At 35.9% G+C, this 19841-nt stretch overlaps 1 long non-coding RNA gene across 2 annotated transcripts in view; it reads left to right on the forward strand.

Annotated features, from left to right (window-relative positions):
• The first annotated feature begins 2379 nt into the window (after positions 1-2379).
• LOC127666206 (uncharacterized) overlaps positions 2380-19841 on the forward strand; it is a 138535-nt gene continuing 121073 nt past the window's right edge. For both annotated transcript variants that reach the window (XR_007973567.1, XR_007973566.1), the window contains exon 1: positions 2380-3613. This is a non-coding gene — a long non-coding RNA (uncharacterized LOC127666206). The remainder of the gene's footprint in view (positions 3614-19841) is intronic.

Raw genomic sequence — 19841 nt, forward strand, 5'->3', positions numbered from 1 at the left:
GTGTATCTTTCCGTGTTTGTCCCGGTGCACCGACTGTCTGTCTATGTGTATGTTTATGTCCTCTCTGTGTCTTTGTGTGAATGACTGTTTCATGTTAAAAAGAAAAATTGGTAAAGATTACATCTGCTGGTAACCTCTTGAGCTAGCCACAGTTTGTGTGGGGATTGATTCAAAGCCACTCTGCAGCAGCGTAGCTCACTCACCCAAGAGGCAAGCATGGCTGGGGAAAAAGCCGCTCTTAAAGCCCAGAAACCTCAAGATTTGGGAAGACCTTGGTTTGGCTTGTGAAATTCATCTAGTCGCTTTATACTTGTTTCTAATTGGTTTTAATGATATAAGGCTTTACATTTCTTGACTAAAGAGTTATAAATTAATTGGTTATTATGTAAAAGGTATAGTGTTATTAAGAAAAGGTTAGTTTAAAACTGGTGATTCAGTGTTAGAGCTATCTTAACTAACTACACGTGGCCTAACGCCACTCATGCCTTGTTCTTGTTTATAATTGGATTTAAAGGTATATTTTGCATGTCTTGACTATAGAGTATTGGCTTAAGTCACTGCACATGATTTAAAAGGTATAATGTTATTAACAAAAGTTAGGTTAAGGCTGGTAGTTTAGGGTAGTCGCCATTTTGAACACGTGGCATGATGGTTAAGGCTGGTAGTTTAGGGTAGTCGCCATTTTGAACACGTGGCATGACGATTAAGGCTGGTAGTTTAGGGTAGTCGCCATTTTGAACACCACGTGGCATGACGCAACCCAGGAAATACAGGCCTTTGGGACGCTCCTAAATTGGCATGGTGTTTCATGTGAATCTTGGCCTGGAGATTAGACTTAATGAAGATTAAGATTTAAAATATTGTCTCTTTAATAAGTTACACTGTTATACACTTGAACATAAGAACTGGCATACAAACCTTGTGCTGTAAATATGTGTTTGCCATTAATTTTAAAGAAAATAGATTGTTTAAAATTGAGATTTGCTTCCAAAATTACAATTGTGCTCTAATATTGCAAGAAAACATTGAGTTACAATAAAAATCAGTGTGTCATTGGCTACAGTTTTCAGTTTGCAGGCTCGTAATTGTTAACATTTTGTAATTAAGATAATTTTGAGAGTGATGCAGCTATGGGTTTTAGAGGCCCATTGCCTCTTTTCCACAAGTTTATAGGCTACAATGGTAGGAGCAAAATTTAACCCTCCAAGATTAAAAAGGATATCTCTGTAGAAATGTATTTGATATCAAGTAGGTTCCTTTGACCATGAAATTACAGGTTTCTTTTGTTTAATCCTGAAAACGTCCTAGCAGGTTTGGGTCTGGTCTTAGTTAAAAGGCTCAGGTCTAGTCCTTGCCAAGGACTAAAGGTGGATCCTAGGGCAAATAAAAAAAAAAAAGAAAAAAAGTGTTTTGTCTCTGTTTCAATACTAGAAGTTAAGATCTTAAAAATTTTCAGTGTATAATGTTCATAGAATGTTTGTTACAGGCCCTTGCTCCTATAGACTTTTAGAATTTTTAGGTAAATGGCTTTCAAAAGTTGTTAGGATATATTAATTGGCTTTATCTTATTTACCTCATTTTAAGCTTGCCACAGAAGGTCTTAAACCTCTGTTTTCAAGGTAGGAAACATTTGTTCCTTGCTTCAAGCAACAATCAAATTTATTATTAATGGTTGATCTATTACATGGCAAGCATTTTTAGGCAAAATTAATAATTGTTATCCAAAAGATAATTTGTACTATCAGATCACATGTTTATTCCTTTAAGTTTCTCCCTGCTTCAACACAGATACCTGAATTGGGTGCTATAGCAGCTATTTTTAAGATGTTAAAGGTCAAGCTTTTAATAATAGTAGATATACATAGCTCATGGTTTATAATTGCTTAAAATTGGTCCATTTTTAATACTGCTAATTCTTAATTTCTACAGTTTATACAAATGTGATTCAAATTTCTAAGAACAAAGGATATGTTCTCTAAATGACTGTCCTTTAGGTATTTGAAATAATTTTATATTTTGTACACATCAAATTATAAAGATTTGTTCTTGATGTCCTCAGTTTCTACCTCTACCACGTAATGGTGTTAATCCTAGAGGACTTAGTTATTACAGATAAATGATATTCATGTTTCTAATTTAAAAGATTAAAAAAATATGTACATGTGACTAATGATTCATTTTTAGGCTGTCTAGTTGCAACTGCTCTAACAGAAAAAGCAACTATATTTTATATAATTACATAGTTATTGCCTATGTTATGGTTTATACTTTGTGTTCCAACTTAAATTAATAAAACAATATCTTCTTGGAAGAAAGAAAAGAGGGGAAATTGTGTCCCTGTGCATATAATTTAAATTATGCTTGCATGTTTTTAAAAAAAAATTTTAAAATTTGGATCCCAAGAAACTCCTTGCTAAATGTATATGACATCTTGTAATTAGACATATTGATGTCTAGGTGAAATGAAGGAATTCACTTACTAACATATGCCATGATCCTGATTTAATATTGGGGGAGAAGGCATGTCCTCTGTTTTTTCCACAGAATGCGGCAGAAGATATGCTGACTGTGCTTGCTGAATGCCCAGACCATGGTAACATAAGAGCTATATTGGGTATATGTTCTTGACTTACCTCAATTGTTAAATGTCCCAGGTTAGATAAATTGCCTAGCTTCAAGCTTTTAGACTTTGTGGGACAGAACATGGAGACTGTTAAGCTAGCTTAGGAAAAATTAATTAGAAGAGTTAAAATGACTCTTCTCCTTATTGTGCTCAGCTGACTCAACCATAGACTGGTCTAGAAATAATTCCAATTTTGAAGATTCCAATTTTGAAGATGGCTAACAATCTTCAGCCAGCTGTGTTAATTTAACATATAGTCTCCACTTTTCCTGAGAAGTAACAGCATATCTCTTGATTCACAAGGCTACCTCTCCCACCTCAGAGGCCAAGCTTTGTGTCCTTAAAGTTGTTAATTTACAACTGAATTGGATACTTCTGGGACAAGTTAATCCTATTCCACCTTTAACTCTTGACCTTGTCTGTTAAGCAGACTGGCTGTCTCCACCCAGGCTCACCTGGATGGAGAGATTACATGTCTGTTAAAGACACTTGCAGACCCCCCTGGCTTCAAAACTTACACAAGTGGATCTCCAAAGAGGGAGCCACATAGAACTCAGATCTATGTGTGTTTGTTTATGAACAAACATGGGTACCAGCGAGACGTGCGAGGCAAAGCACTGCATGGGGAGGTGAATTTCTGCTTCTGAGTCCCCAGGAAGTACACCTAATTGCATAGGGGTTAACGTCGAGAGGCTGTCCTTAAAATAATAAGGGAGCCTATTACCCCTCCTCTGAAAAAGACGTTATACAATATTTAAGAGGAATTACGGTCAATGCTTCCCCTCCTGGTTAAGGCCCGCCTTCTTATGAAGGATATTTATCCACTTGTTTTCTACCTCCTCGTGTTCAAATTAATAAAAAAAGGGAGGACATGTACAGAGCCATATTGGGGCAGTCTTGCACTTGGTCAGAGTTTGACTTTGGTCAAGGTTAACTTCTCCCAGTTAGCCAGGATCCTGCTCCACCTAGGGTGGAGTGCACATAGTAAAGGTCAAGTTCATTGTTCCTCCAGGTATAGGGATTCCTGAATTAAACAGGTGACCCACCCAGCTGCCGGAGCAGTCAAGACGAAGACCTCCAAGAGAAGCTAGACAACTTCCACCGGAACTCAGCCTGGAGTCTGGGGGGAAGGGTTTGCCCGAACTGTTAAAAGGTCCGGCGCCATTAAAGTTTACGGCTTTGATCAGTGAACATTGACTTGGCCGTACGTTCTTTTCGCTTCTCTTCCCTATGACCCCAAAATTCTCTCAACAGGTAACCTGGTTCACATGTAGCCGCTGGCGGCTACAAACTAATTTATGATTACAGCCAGTGAAAGGTGCACTCACAGTTTGATATTATCCCAATCACAATTAATGCAATCAACCTAATCACTCTAAGCATGCCAAGAAGCCCATCCTCCAGATTATTTTAAATGATGGTAAGATAGCAATTAATATCAAGATCATAATACTATCCATCATGGGTAATAAAATATTACCCATGATGTCTTAAAATACATGTATAGTGTGCTTGGATATTATAGTTACATGCTACAATAACTCTATTATAGCTAATGCTTTCAACTAAAAATTGACTTAATGTTAAAGGATTAATTAATTAATTACACCCCAAACTATATTCCATACTAGTTCTTTCCCACATTTCTTTGCTCTTCGCTTCTGAGAGCATAGGTTCCCCTGAGTATTCCCCTACCCTGGTGCTTCAAGTCTCTGCAGTATTAGGTGTATCCTCTCCCACTGAGTGTAGACAAAGTTGCCATTGTGGGGAATGGATTCCATAGTCAGGCTATAGCTTTAGGGATAGATCCTGTTCCAGAAATTGGTGAACCCACATGGGGACTTACCTGTAGGTCTGGAACATATGTGCCCTGGGCCTTGCTTAACGACTTGTATGGTCTTTGGTTGGTGCTTTAGTCTTTGAGAGCTCCTAGGGGTGATGTTAGTTGACTGTTGGTTTTCCCCTGGGGTTCCTATCCCCTTTAAGGCCTTCAATATTTTTTTTTCCAATTTTTCCATAAGAGTCCGCAATTTCCATCCAAAGTTTGGCTGTGGGTATCTGCATCTCTTTTCAGTTAGGTTCTGGGTAGAGCCTCTCAGAGAACAGTTATGCTAGGCTCCTGTGTGCCAGCCTAATCATTAATAGTGTCAGGGATTGGTGCTTGCTCATGGGATGATTCTCAAATTGGGCCAGTTACTGGGCAGTCATTCCTTTGGTTTCTTTTAGACAGGACAAATTTTGGGTTGAAAGATTTGTCAGTGCGTTTTTGTCCTTATCCCTCACCTTGAAGTTCTGCCTGGCTATAGGAACTTACTCTTCTGGTTCCATGTCTCACTTCTAGGCATATGAGCTAAAAGGCACCTGCATTGGCTCTTCGGATCTTCCCCCATCCAAGGTCTCTGGGACATTTTAAGTGTACCCCGCCATGCTCCCATTTCTAGGACCAGAAGAAGAAAGAATGATAATGGTCAATAGATTTTAACAGAGGAAGACAATCTCCAAATTTTTTTAAGACTGGAATATTATACATGTGTTTGCCATCAGATTTTTGTTCCAAATATAATGTTCTCTTCAACTAGAAGGACTTAAAATATATATAAAGAATTTTGGATTTTAAGTTTATAAGTTGTACTGGCTAGTTTTGTGTGTCAACTTGACAGAGGCTGGAATTATCACAGAGAAAGCTGCTTCAATTGGGGAAGTGCCTCCATGAGATCCAGCTGTGGGGCATTTTCTCAATTAGTGATCAAGTGGGGAGGGCCCCTTGTAGGTGGTTCCACCTTTGGGCTGGAATTCTTGGGTTCTATAAGAGAGCAGGATGAGCAAGCCAGGTGAACCAAGCCAGTAAGAAACATCCCTCCATGGCCTTTGTATCAGCTCCTGCTTCCTGACCTACTTGAGTTCCAGTCCTTTCCTGACTTCCTTTAGTGATGAACTGCAATATGGAAGTGTTGCTCAATAAACCCTTTCCTCCCCAACATGCTTCTTGGTCATGATGTTTGTGCAGGAATAGAAACCCTGACTAAGACAAATTGGTACCAGCGTAGTGGGGTATTCCTGTGACAACTGACCATGTTTTGGGGAGGACTGTGGAAAGACTTTGGAACTTTGAGCTAGAAAATCCATTAGAATATTAAGAGCTCAGTGGAAAGTTCTTTAGGAGCTTGGAAGAAAATGTTAAGAACAGTGCAAAAGATGGAGGCCTGGCTTGTGAAATTTCAGAGGGAAGATTAAAGACTCTTACAGTGGCCATGTTTTGATTGTAAAGATTCTGTGGTTTTGGTTAGTTGGGGCTGAAGAATCAGCTGTGAGTAACAAGATACCAGAACCACTAAAGCAAACCTTTTAGTTACTGAGACTATTGATGCTGGTTAGCTGGAGCTAAGAAATTAGTGGTGATTAAGAAGAGACCAGAATCACTGTGATGAAATGTTCTTGGAAGTGTTTTCTGAGAGAACAGAGAGTGTGTTCCAGAGATAGCCACAGTTGTATTTTGTGCTGTGGCTGGACTTGGTACTGTGTAAGAGTTACCCAGATGGTACTAGTTTTGAAGGCATGAAGGGGTCATGAAGAGCAGCTGAGACTCTTGGCACAGTCAGAGGCCATGGAAGGCCATTGGTGAAGGTGCAGCCTCAGTTGCAATTGATGGCCCAGGACTTGAAGGGATCATACATAGGAGCAGAGGCTTGTCACTCTGAAGAGAGCCTATGAGAGGCTATTGGTGAAGCCTAATTACAGTGGAAGATAGCAGCGTTTTGAAGATGCCAGTACCATGCAATGACCACCAAGAACAGCAGCAGCAGTGGAGTACAGGCAGCTGGAGCCTAGAAGACAAGCTGTGTGCTACAAAGGGCAGAGCTGGAGAAGTGACCCAAGCCCTTGGAGGAGCCCAGAAGATTGTGAGTTGGATCCTAGACATTGAACCATTGGAGTTTGAGTTTTGCTTTTGGTTGTTACTGTGCCCTGATATGTTTCCCTCTTGAAGGAAGAAAGTATTTTAGTAGAGCCCACAGTTAAAAGACTTTGAACTTTTAAAAGACTTTGAATTTTAAAGGTATTGGGCATTGTAAGGTGATTGAACTTTTAATATGTAAAGACTGTGGGACTTTTAAAGTAATTTAGATCTTGGGAATAAATAAGAAAGTAAGGGTTGAGGCTTAATAGTGATGTGTTTGTGTGTCAAGTTGACAAGGGGTCAATTGTACTGGCTAGTTTTGTGTGTAAACTTGACAGAGGCTGGAGTTATCACAGAGGAAGGTGCTTCAGTTGGGGGAAGTGCCTCCATGAGATCCAGCTGTGGGGCATTTTCTCAATTAGTGATCAAGCGGTGAGGGCCCCTTGTGGGTGGTTCCACATTTGGGCTGGTGCTCTTGGGTTCTATAAGAGTGCAGGCTGAACAAGCCAGAGGAAGCAAGCCAGTAAGAAACATCCCTCTATGGCCTCTGCATCAGCTCCTGCTTCCTGACCTGCTTGAGTTCCAGTCCTGACTTCCTTTAGTGATGAACTGCAAAATGGAGGTGTAAGCGCAGTAAACCCTTTCCTCCCCAACTTGCTTCTTGGTCATGATGTTTGTGCAGGAATAGAAACCCTGACTAAGACATAAGTCAAACTCCATTATACTGTAATTGTAATCCTAAGCAATTGGCTCTAGCAGCTGTATCTTAGGACTGGCTATATCAATGCAGTGATTAATTTTACTTTTAGACAATATGTTTTTTTTTCTTATTTTTTCTGCTTCCCACCGAGTTAGAAAATTTTGACCAAATTATACAGCAGTTACTCATTTTCACCACAATTATAATTTCATCTTTTAAGCAGATTCTATGTAATTAGTACTGTTTATGGAAATGTCACATGAAAGGGATCAATTTATTAGCTGAATAAGGAATGAACAAATATAAATGCTTTGCTTTTCCTCTTAAAATGCTATAAGGAGATTTCACTAATAATAAATTATAGAACTTCCAGGAGTTTATTAGAAAAGACAGAGATCTTTCAGATAAATCAAGGCGGTCATTTATGTCTGTATATATTGAGCACAGAATTTGTTTGGAAAGATAATGAAAGCTGTTACAACTAGAAAAACATAGACACACAATGGAGTACTATTCAGTCATTAGAAACAATGAATTCATGAAATTCTTAGACAAATGGATGGAGCTGGAGAACATCATACTAAGTGAGGTAACCCAGTTTCAAAAGATCAATCATGGTATGCACTCACTGATAAGCAGATATTAGCCTAGAAACTTGGAATACCCAAGACATAATCCACATATTAAATGATGTCCAAGAGGAACAGAGGAGTGGCCCCTGGTTCTTGAAAGACTCAGTGCAGCAGTATAGGGGAATACCAGAACAGGGAAGTGGGAAGGGGTGGATGGTGGAATAGGGGGAGGGAAGAGGGCTTATGGGACTTTTGGGGAGTGGCAAGCCAGAAAAGGGGAAATCATTTGAAATGATATCGAAAACTTGTAAAAATAAAAACTTTCTCACAGTTGGATGGTTGTACTATTGAGGTTGTACTTCATGAATACTGTTTTTGGAACAGCATGAACAAATTAATAAACCGTGATCTCAAACCCGAAAAAAAAAAAAAACTCATTATTTCTTGATTTTTTGTAAGCTTGTACTTGCAAAATTTCAAGAATTCAGAAAGTGATTCATGTTGTGACTGCAACATCTTACTATGCATACTGTACTTAACCTAGGTTCTATGGTTCCTCAAACACAAGTGACTAGGTTAGGTGAAGGCTCAATAGTTGCTCCAACAAAGGGAAATCAAGGTGTGGGGAGGTGGGAGTGGGTCTGGTGGAGGGACATATACTTGGAGGCAAGGTGGGAGGAGGGATTGGGGGTTTGGGGGGAGGGGAAACTGGGAAAGGTTTTATCATTTGAAATGTAAATGAAGATTATATTCAATATAAAAAAAGACTAAATGGCGACAAAACAATACAATTGCTTTTTTTTTTTTCTGTTAGCCTGGTACCTTACAAGACTTAATGCAAAGGAAACTATTGCAAGTGACATTTTAACAAGTGGGTTTCTCAGCATAATTTTTACTTTAAAAGTCCCAGTGGTAGAACTGAGATTCTACAATTCCAAAACAGAAATTTCCCTCATAAAACATTTACTATAACCCCACAATCCCAGAAGTTTCCTTATATTTATTAAATTTTTGAATGGAAAGTCTGAACTCATTAGCTTCCACCATTTATCCCTTATTTTCTGAATGAGCATTATAATCAAAATTAAATTTGCATTGAAAACGCTTTAGTAATGTAATAATACATCACAAGAGCAAATTCCTCATAGTATACCTCTTCAGAATCCGAATTTTTCTTAGCATTCAACAAATGTCTCAAGTCTAATAATTATATTTGGCATTGTACAAAGTGTCATAGGAAACCAGTTATTCATTTCTCTTTATTCATTTGTTCCTTTATTCATTTTTCAGTGATCAGTGTGCGTGCATGGAATGCCATTTATTTATAATATAAAGATATCATCCTGCTCACCAAGGAATAATTAAGTACCTCTTCCACCCTTCAAAGATTTCATTAATATTGTAATATATACACTGCTTTTATAGTTTATATATTATTGTTTGACTTTGATTCATATAAAAGTTCTATCATATTATGTCTTCTTTTATGTTTGATAGTCTTTTTACATACACAAACACACACATTCCATAAGCACCACAGTCATATTTCTGTGCTCTTACACTTTTATTTTGTCTGTTCACAAATGTCCCTAAGACTTGCCTTAATGACATCCTCTACCATCCAGGCATCAAGAGTTGTCGCCACCATTTTAGATAAATTAAAGATTGTAACTGGTTATTTGGATGGGCCAGATGACTATGTAGATTGGTAATCGCGGGCTCTCATGATGCTGACTAGCATTTTAATGATAGGCCAGAGAAGTCCTGGTAAGTGCCAGCTGGCCTTGCATGAGCAAGTGACCCATGACAGTGGAAAGAATTGTAATCAACAATATTTCCTGGAATCCTCTCCTCCATCTTGCATTTGTTTTAATTGGCTATGGAGGCCAAACTCAAAACACCTCTTTTTACAATTTTTAAACTTAATTATTTTTGATACAAGGACTTGGTAGAGATTTTTCTAGAACATGTAAGCAACAAAAAGATTAATGGTATGTGTTTAACAAAGATGTATTTTATGCTTCTAAATATTATGGTTTCATTCCATTTAACAGAATTATCTACATGCCAAGCTTTCTTTCAGATCTGCATTCTTATCAACATTTTCACATTCCCATACTCACATGGGCTTTAACTGCATAATATGTCAAAGTTAGAGATAATTTGTTTATTTCAAAGTTATGTGTTAAAATATGAATATTAAATCAATGAAAACTTACATAACTTCTAAATTGAGTATTTCATAAACTAAAAGTATGCATGTGCAATGAAGTCTGAGATGTTACAATATTTCCAATTCTCTATCTAGAATTCTAGAAAAACAAGAGTGATTTTAAGAGGAGGAGTTAGAAATGAGAGATGTAGGTTAAGATTCTGGTCTAAGACAAAATATTTTTGTAGACTTTGTTTTGTCTCATCTTGCTTTCTTTGGTTTTTTTTTTTTTTTTTGGTCTTTCATTTCTATAATATAGTTATGCATTTTATGTTTTTCTGAGTTGTATGTATGTCTTTCATTAATTTAGTATTATTGTTGTTTTAAAATCATGGTGTATTTATTTTCATTTGCCTCTTTTCTTTTTTTATTCAATATATTCTTTATTAACACTTCAAATGATTTCATTTCCCCTTTCCTTGATTCCCCCCTCCCTTCAAGTCCCATAAGCCCTCTTTCCTCCCTCTGTTTCCCAAGAAAAATTATAGTTTTAGATTGTAGGGAAGGTGAGCAAAAATTATGGGAGGTGATGGGGAAAGAGAGACCATGATCAGGACACTTAATTCAAAAATCCATCCTTCCTTTCTTTATCTTCCAGAATAAACCAAGTAGTTATTCAAATAGCTGACATTCTGCTCTCTTGGGTAGGGCCACTTAATTTCATCCACAAAGCCAAGTAAAAATCAATTACAGTTCAAAATTCATCAGAAATTTTAAACAGACACTCAGAAAAAAAATATTTGGTGGACTAAAGCTAGCTCATGCAAGTCTTCTTTCCTTATCCACTGAGAATTCCTGTCTTATAAATGTGTATTCCCTTTTTAAATTTGTCGTTTCATTTTTTTGTCTTTTGACCATTGCATATGTTCTGGAAAGACTCAATGAAGCAGTATTCAGCAAAACCAGAACGGGGAAGTGGGAAGGGGTGGGTGGGAGGACAGGGGGAGAGAAGGGGGCTTACGGGACTTTTTGGGAGTGGGGGGGCTAGGAAAGGGGAAATCATTTGAAATGTAAATAAAAAATATACCGAATAAAAAAAATTAAAAACAAAATTTACAACACAGTATAGCACTGTGTTGTTGGACTTTTTGTTGTTTTGTTTTTATACATTATTACTATTCTTCATAGTATCGCTTTATTTTTCATAGCACATGACAATGTATTCTATGATTATATAAATGTAATTTATTTACTATATAGTGGTTGAATATTTTTCTAGCTTTCTATTTGATTACCCTAAAAGTACCCACAGTTTTACATTGTTTCAAAGGCATTTCTGGTGTTTTACATAATGAGGAAAATTTTGACAATATCCTATGAAGATATTATATTCAATATTTAAAAGAGGCCCCAAATGAAAAATAAGTTATTGCAATATTTTATATGATATATGAATGTGCATGTGGTTACAGTATACATGCATTGATATATATTCCAGTTAAATATTAGCATTATAACTTTATTTTTCAGTTACTATATATCTGTTACTTTGTGAATCCAATTTTATTTCATGTTGGGATCAGTAAGCCATAATTGACATAAATCTTAAAACTTTTATAGATTATTAAGAGGCAAGAATTACATTGTATGGATGAATTTGAAATTGATATAAAAATGTTTACATAATTTAATTAAATCCTCTATTTTAATAACTAAAACCACTCTTCACTATTGTTTATTGAATTAAGTAAAAAAGAAATGATAATCTCTCTAAATCATAGAAACCATCATCTTTAACTTATTTACACATATTTATTGAATAAAATCATATTTTTTTTCCTTAAAAAATTGAAGAATGTATCATATTTATTAATTAGCCAATCTTTTACTAAATATGTACAAATGTTAGTGTATATAAACAGATTATTTTAATAACAAAAACAGATAATGCAATTTTGATAATTTTGAAATCATGAATACAAAATCACTATATTTTTCAGTTCAGTTTGGCTTATAGTTTTAAGCAAAATAAAGGTCATTTGGAGTTAGAGACACATAAAAATTATTGAAAACATAAATAAAACCAAAATAAATAATCAAATACAACATTTCAAAATGTTATTTCAATTGATTACTTAAAAAATATACGAAATTCACAAGACTTCCTGAGCCCCATCTAGAGTTTAGCTGTGGGCCTCTGTATCTGTTTCCATTGGCTGCTGGGTGGGAATTGTGTTAGGCTCTGGTCTGCAAGCACAATAGAGTACTGATAATAGTTTCAGGCATTGTTTCTTAACCATAGGGTGGATCTCAATGTCTGTCAGACATTGGTTGGCCATTCCCTCTGTTTCTGCACTCTGTCCCTACAAATTTTGTAGGCTGGGCACCTAATTGGTAGAAGATTCTGTGGGTGGATTGGTGTCTCTTTCAGTCCACTAGAAGTACTGCCTGTTTACAGTTGATGGCCACTTCAAACTCGATATCCTTAGCTGCTAATAATCCAAGCTACGGTTACCCAAGAAACCCCTGGAAACCTTTCTAGCCCCAGGCCTTTAGTTAGTCTCAGACATGGCCCTCCATTGATTTCCATCTTCTCTTCCACCTCCCGTTCCTGCTCTCACCACACCTGATGTCCTCATCCGAGCTCCCTTTCCCATCCCCTATCCCACCCAGTTCGCTCCTTTCATCCACGTCTGATGTCTATTTTCCCTCTAAGAGTTAGGGGAAGGGGTGAGGGGCCTGAAGAGGACAGGGACTCCACAGAAGGACCAACAAAGTCAATTAAACCAGACACTTGTGAGCCCCCTGAGACTGAACCACCAGGCAAAGAGGGAACATGTTCTGAACCTCGGATCCCTGAAAATATGCAGTAGAAGAGCCGCTCTTTATCGGGTGCCCCCAAAACTGAAGGAGGATGGTCTATGAATCTGTTGCCTGCATGTAGATCCTGTTCTCTTTTCTGGGTCACCTCATCTGGACCTCTCTCACTGAGAGAGGATGCTCCTATTCATGAAGTGACTTGGTGTGCAGGGTGAGGGTGAGGGGACCTAACGGAAGCTACCCAAAGAAGAAGGGGAAAGGAACGGGAGGAGGATATATGTGACTGGACAGTGAGAGGAGAGAAGAGGCTGATATTAGGTTTTAAATGAATACATTATTAAATTAATTTAAAAAAACACAAAATCCATTGACTCCCCCCCAAAAAAGACTTTTTCCTAAAATATGAGAAATAAATTGAACTAGATGAGACTCCCAGAATACTACACTGAATTTATCATGTTCTTTTTATAGTCTTTCTTAAAAAAGCAAAAATCCAAAAAAGTGTTTATTTAGAGAAACTGAGAATACAAAATAGAAGGAATAGAAGATTTTAATAATTTTTGAAAATGTAAATATTATGTGTATCATGAAAAAAAATAAAATGCATTTCCTGCTGAGGTAGGCACCAGACACATTCAAACCATGTGCTAACAAGTCAGGAGCTGGAGACAGGAAGTTATCTTAGACTACTACAATGAAACACAGTTGGAAAAGCAAGAATAACCACGCAGGAAGTATCCATTGAATGTTTCAGATAATCTTGAGCAGAACACACATTTAAATGTAGTTTTATTTCTTTTCTTTTTCCCCCCAGACAACTTAGGAATAGCTTTAATTCCATCTCCAGTAACACAGGAATTTAGCAACTGGTGCATAGAATCCAGCATTTATATTTGTGGCCTTAAGATTTTGAGCCTTCATTTACAGCAGATTTGCTTGGTTTTGAAAAATGTTTATATTCAGGACTCCTCCGTTGTTCTACTCTCAGAATACTGCTCTCCACTCACTTGAAACTTAATACTGCTTTTGAAAAGAAGGGGCTGGATGATTCTCTTCTGAAGCTGAAATGCCCTTAGATGAAGATAGGGTGTCATTTGTCATGAATGGTGGCATGATCTGTGACAAACATGTCATGACATTCATTAGATGACAGCCCCCCGGATACCCCACTGAGCTTCTTTCTAATAAGTCTGTTATATAACATCCCTAATACCTCTGGAGGATCCATGGTACTAAAGACAAAAGAGTAGAAAATGTCTTATATTGTAAATTAAATCAAATCCAGAAGTTTTGTCACATGAGACAATTAAAACTTAATTAGATATAATGAAACTTAACTAGATATAATGGCACAAGAAATACAGACCATTATTTATAATGCTTCATATAAATAATGCCAAATATTAGAGGCCCATTCAGATATGGCATATTTAGAAACCTTTTCAGATTAAAAACGTTAGATCGAACCCTTCAAAATTGAAAAATATAAAAGCTGGAACTGATATAATTTATTACATAATTTTGGTATACGTGATAGATATTTTTAAAATAGCTATTATATTTTATAAAACAAGTATTACTTTTACTTTTATGCTAGTAGAGATTCAATATCTGGAAAGAATTAAATAAACAGAGTCTGACTTTATTCTTAATACAGAAGACACCTATCTACTTAATACAAAATACACCTATCACTGAAGCAGGTAGTTTAATGAAGGTGTAAATGAAGAATACAACAATCATGTAAAGTTGGGGGGAGGAAGGGTAAATCATCTTTACAGAAGATAATTGTATGAGAAGTCTCACTTTGCTGTTATAAATAAGTAGATCCTTTGACAGAAGGCCCTCCTACCTCTTGTTCCACTGTCGCATTTATTGGAAGTCAATTTGATGAATTTTCATAGGCTCAAAATAAGATTGGCAACCATAGAAGGATGTGGACTGCTCTGTTGTATTGGGATTGTGAAATCACCCTTTGTGTTATCAGGAAAGTAGTTTGGCCTTCTTTTCTAGTGGGTAGAATAAAAATTTAGAAGTTCCATTAAAATGGCTGTATTGCAATTGATTAGTTAAGATAGACTAAGTTATATAGCCATACAAAATTTCAAAATCATCACTGACAAGCAGCAAATCTGCTTGCTCACAAAACCTCCAGATGTCTAAGACACTCTCCAGGGCAGCTCTCCTCTATGCTATGGCTCAGTGATTCCAGATGTTTCCATCATTCAGAGTCTCCATCCTGACACATGCTTCTGTTATCTCAGCAAAACAGCAGGTAGAGAGAATTCCAGAGAGTTTCTTGTGGCAATCAAGTGTTCTGGCTTAGACGTAACACATGCTGCTTTCTGTCACAGTTGATTGGTCCCAGATAGTCAAATGACCCACTAACTTGGAACAACTAAAAATGACAACACTTCTGTGAACAATAAAAAGAAATTGGGGCAAGGGAGTGCTTGAAATCACCCTTTCATTTGATGAAGTATCTTGAGTTCCGTTGTAAAAGGAAGTTCACTCTAAGCAATAGAATCACTGAAGGAGTAGAGAGAATACATGTGTTTTAAAAATCATAATATTGTAAACTTGCTAATAGTATCATGGAATGGAGAGGAAATAAGTCAGTATAAACTAATGATGGAAATTATGTTTCCTAAATTCATCAGACTCTTGAAAGAATTGTTGATATATCATTGAGTCTTTGACCCAGACTTTTCCTAGAATTTACTCTATATGGTGTTTCTTTAAACATCTGTGTGGACATATGAGTTGCTCAGACATTCTCCTTGAAATATGAATGTGGTAGGCCTATTGTATTTATAAATATTTATTCTCTTATTTATGTTATTTACTTTTTCCTTAAAGGAAGATCTGTGTGATCAGAAATGAGTGCTAAACTTATTATGTAACCAATTATTTACATATAATCATAATTCTATTTATAATTTTGTTGTTTTCTTCCTATTCTAACTGTACAATTATGCATATCATTTATTTCTATAAAATGATGATTTTGAACCTTATTATGTAGTTTATTTTGAATGGTAATTAATTCTAATAAGCTATTTTCTAAATGTACATCTTAAAAAAGACAAATTAATGATGGTAGAGGTATGTTTTAAGAAAATAACTGACTTCTCAGGACTTTGAGGTGTGTCGTGTTTCATTATATTTTACATCTCCATTAAAAACAACTCTAAACCTTCCCTAATTACTTACAATTAGACAATCTTATGAGAGATTCTCACTAAAAGTAACAGTCATTGATTTGCTTCCATGAGAGGAGTTAAATTAAAAGAAATTAGATCTCCAAACCTCTACTCAATACTTCCTCTCATCTACAAGAAAAATTCTTGGAGAAAAGCCATACCTGCCATCAGCTATTTGACTAGATGATGATTCAATCCTTTTAGCAAGATATTCAGTATCTTTTCATGAATATTCAAGTCACAACATTACCGTGATTATTTGTTTGACCTGTTTGAGTTAAAAATTGACATAAGCTCTAAATCTAACATAAGACATACTGGCACATAGAACATTTTCAATCAGCATTTAAATTATTAGAAACCATAATTCAAAATAAATATTAATCTACTTGTACATTAATTGTATGTAAAATTGATATAGCACTGTCCCTAGGAAATAAACAATATTATTTCATTTAGATCAATTTTACAACCTCTAGTTTATTATTATACTAAATCTATACTTTATTTTAGAATATGCTGATATTTACACATGATGGATTAAAGTTTTACAAATAATATTCTTATGTGATTTAAAATGTAAAATACATGCACTTGGAAAAGAGAAATTTTACATAATATATGTTTTTATATTAGATTTGTTTTTTTCTGAAGTAATTTTTCTTTCTGATATATTTTCCTTAGCATTTTCTATTATACAGATTAATTTTACATTTATTTTATCTAAGTATTTTGATGATGTTAAAGAATACAGAAAATAGTTTATTATTTCCCATTCACAGAAAAGAAAAATTTGTTGTATGGAAACTAAGTGAGAATGGAATTCTTTCTGACTAGCCTGTTATATAGTTCAGTAACTCTAACATGTTTTAATTCTAGGTAGCTACATCCTTTCTTAAAGTATATTAATTTTTTCTATAGTCTAGACTCTAGATCTTAATTATCTTATATGTTAAAAAATAAATTTAAATATTTGAGTTTTTTCAGAGTAAAGATGCAACTGTCTATAACTTATTCAAATGTTGAATATTTTTATAAATTTATTTTGTTCTTTCATTTCCTTTCATGATTAACAATACAAAATGTAAAGATCTGTTTTTTATTATTTTTATTTTTATTAGTTATTTTATTTATTTATATTTCAAATGTTATCTCCTTTCCCAGTTTCCCATCTGCAACCCCCCTATCCTACCCACCCGCTCCCCTGCTTCTATGAGATGCTCCCCCACCCACCTGCTCCCACCTCACCAACCTGGCATTCCCTTACACTGGACCATCAAGCCTTCACAAATTGTCCTCCTCTCCCATTGATGCCAGATAGGGCCATCCACTGCTACATATGAAGCTGGAGCCATGGGCCCCTCCATGTATACAATTTGGTTGGTGGTTTAGTCCCTGGGAGCTTTGGGGGTTCCAGTCAGTTGATATTGTTCTTCCTATGTGGTTATAAACCCCTTCAGCTGCTTCAGTTCTTCGCCTAGCTTCTCCATTGTGGTCCAGTTCTCAGTCCAATGGTTGGCTCTGAACACCTTCCTCTGTATTGATCAGGCTCAGGCAGAGCCTCTCAGGAGACAGCAATATCAGGTCCCTGTCACCAAGCACTTCTTATCATCAGCAATAGTGTTTGTGTTGGTGGCTGCATATGGGATGTATCCACAGTTGGGGCAGTCTCTTAAAAATATATGATGTATTTCATTGCCATCTAAGGAATTAGAGAAGTCATTGGTCCTGTGAAGGATAGATGCCCAAGTGTAAGAAAAGCCAAGTCAGGAAAATGGGAGGGGGTTGTTGGTACGCAGGGAGAAGGGGGATGGGATAGGGGGTTTTGGAGAGATTATGAGGACAGGGGTTAACATTTTAAATGTAAATAAAGCAAATAACGAATTCAAAAAAAAAAGAAGGTAGCTTTTAAAATTTCAGTAATGTGCTTTAGTTTCAGAGAATGGGAATTTTAACCTGCTATCCTGGCTTGGCATGTCTATCGACTAGTTCCTAATGAGTTTTGACTCAAAATTTCAACTGGGACTCTAATCTCAAGAGTGAAATTTTAGAGGAAGTATGTCACTGCAGACAGCTTTGAGACTCTTTAGCCTTGTGACCCTCTGAATGCACTTTCTGCATTGAGCTTGTGGTTTGAAGATAAGACAAACCTTCCTGCTCTTGCCAGCAAGCCTCTTCTCTCATGGATTCTCATCCCTCTGTAATCTGAACGCTCTCTCCAAAGTGCCTTCCTTCTCTAAGTTTCCTTGATCATGGCATTTTTACCACAACAACAGTAAAGCAGTATATCAACAACCTTCAAGAGCAGACCTCATCTGAATAAAGATTTTTAAATTGCCATATTATTGACATAATGATTGATTATTTGAAAACACAAAGTTCTAATACATTTTAATGTATATCATCTAACTTTTAATCAAACGTTTTATGGTAATCATTTTGGCAATAAAATTTTGCTTTGTAGCTCAGTAGCCAAGGCTGGCCTCAAACTCTGGGCTATCATGATTTCTCAGCAGTTTAATTTGTGTGATTACCTGTGTGTGCCAACATGTTGTGCTTTTGAAAGGCCTATCAGTATGATAATGACCAGAATATATATTTTAAGGCTAATAACTTTTGATGTATTACAAAGTTTAGACCCTTAATTTTTATGATTCATTTATTTATAGTAAAAGCATTCTTTCTAATTTTCTTATAATAAACAATACATACATACATATTACAGTGACAAGCCTATTTACATTTATGCTATAGAAATGAAACAATTAATAAGGAAAAACTTGGTGGGTGAGAGCTTTGATACAGGGTCAGGCAAACATTTCAAGTACACTTAAATATTTAATTCCAAAATGGTATAAATATAAGTGACTCCAGGTTTTTTTTTTTAAGACAAATGTTGAGGGTTGTACATTCTATTCTGGGAACAGCTTTAGGCCAACATTATTGTGGTCCTTTTTCCATGAATAATTAATTTCATCTGCAAGTTTGGAATATATTCGATATATATAAACTTAACATTTGTTCATATATATGTATATATACATATATTTATATTTTATTTTGCTTGTCCCTAGAATATTTGCAGAAAACATGAATTATTGTATTCTACTACAAAGCCAAATAATAGTTTAAGCATTTTATAATTAATGTATTTATCACAGAGCATGTTTTATTCCAAAAATTGTAACTGCTCTATAAATGTACATTGATCTGAAATTATTATTGCAACACACTTTCAGTATGTATTATCTGTTTCATTAAGGCTTCATTAGAGATATGTTTTTAAAATATAATTTCTTCTATAGAAAACTTCTACCCTGTTGCTCAACAAGAGCATGAGATTTTGATGTCTTGGAGTAAATATTTGCATTCTCTTCCTTTTCTTTTTCCTGTTGATTATTGGAAATTTCTTGTTTAAATATATGAAGATAATCAGGTATTGTGAAACTCAAGAACAAATTGGGCATGGTCTGGTGCTCATGACCTTAGTCCCAGCAACAAACAGCCTACGCATTTACTTGGTTCCCTCCTTCTGTCTTGGGCACTGAGTATTTAATCTAGCATGCCTAATCTAGGTATCTGTAAGAAGCCTCACAAGAGTCATGGAAAATCATGCAAAAAGGAGTGGGAAGAATGTAAATGCCAGCGAATTGGAAAGAATGCTGTGACATGACCTCACAGCAGCTGTGGTGATCTGAACTAGACCTGCTGGAAAGCAAAACATCAACATCCCAGCAGGAATAAGGAAGGACTTCACAAGATTCCAACCCTGGTGAGTTCCTCACTCTCTGTGGTTTCTGGGAGAAAAACAGTTATTTTTCTTCAAAAATATAATTGCAAGTGTGTTGCTTTCTCTTAGACAGATGGCCCTACTTG

Source organism: Apodemus sylvaticus, chromosome 15, assembly GCF_947179515.1.
Source record: "Apodemus sylvaticus chromosome 15, mApoSyl1.1, whole genome shotgun sequence".
NCBI lineage: Eukaryota > Metazoa > Chordata > Mammalia > Rodentia > Muridae > Apodemus > Apodemus sylvaticus.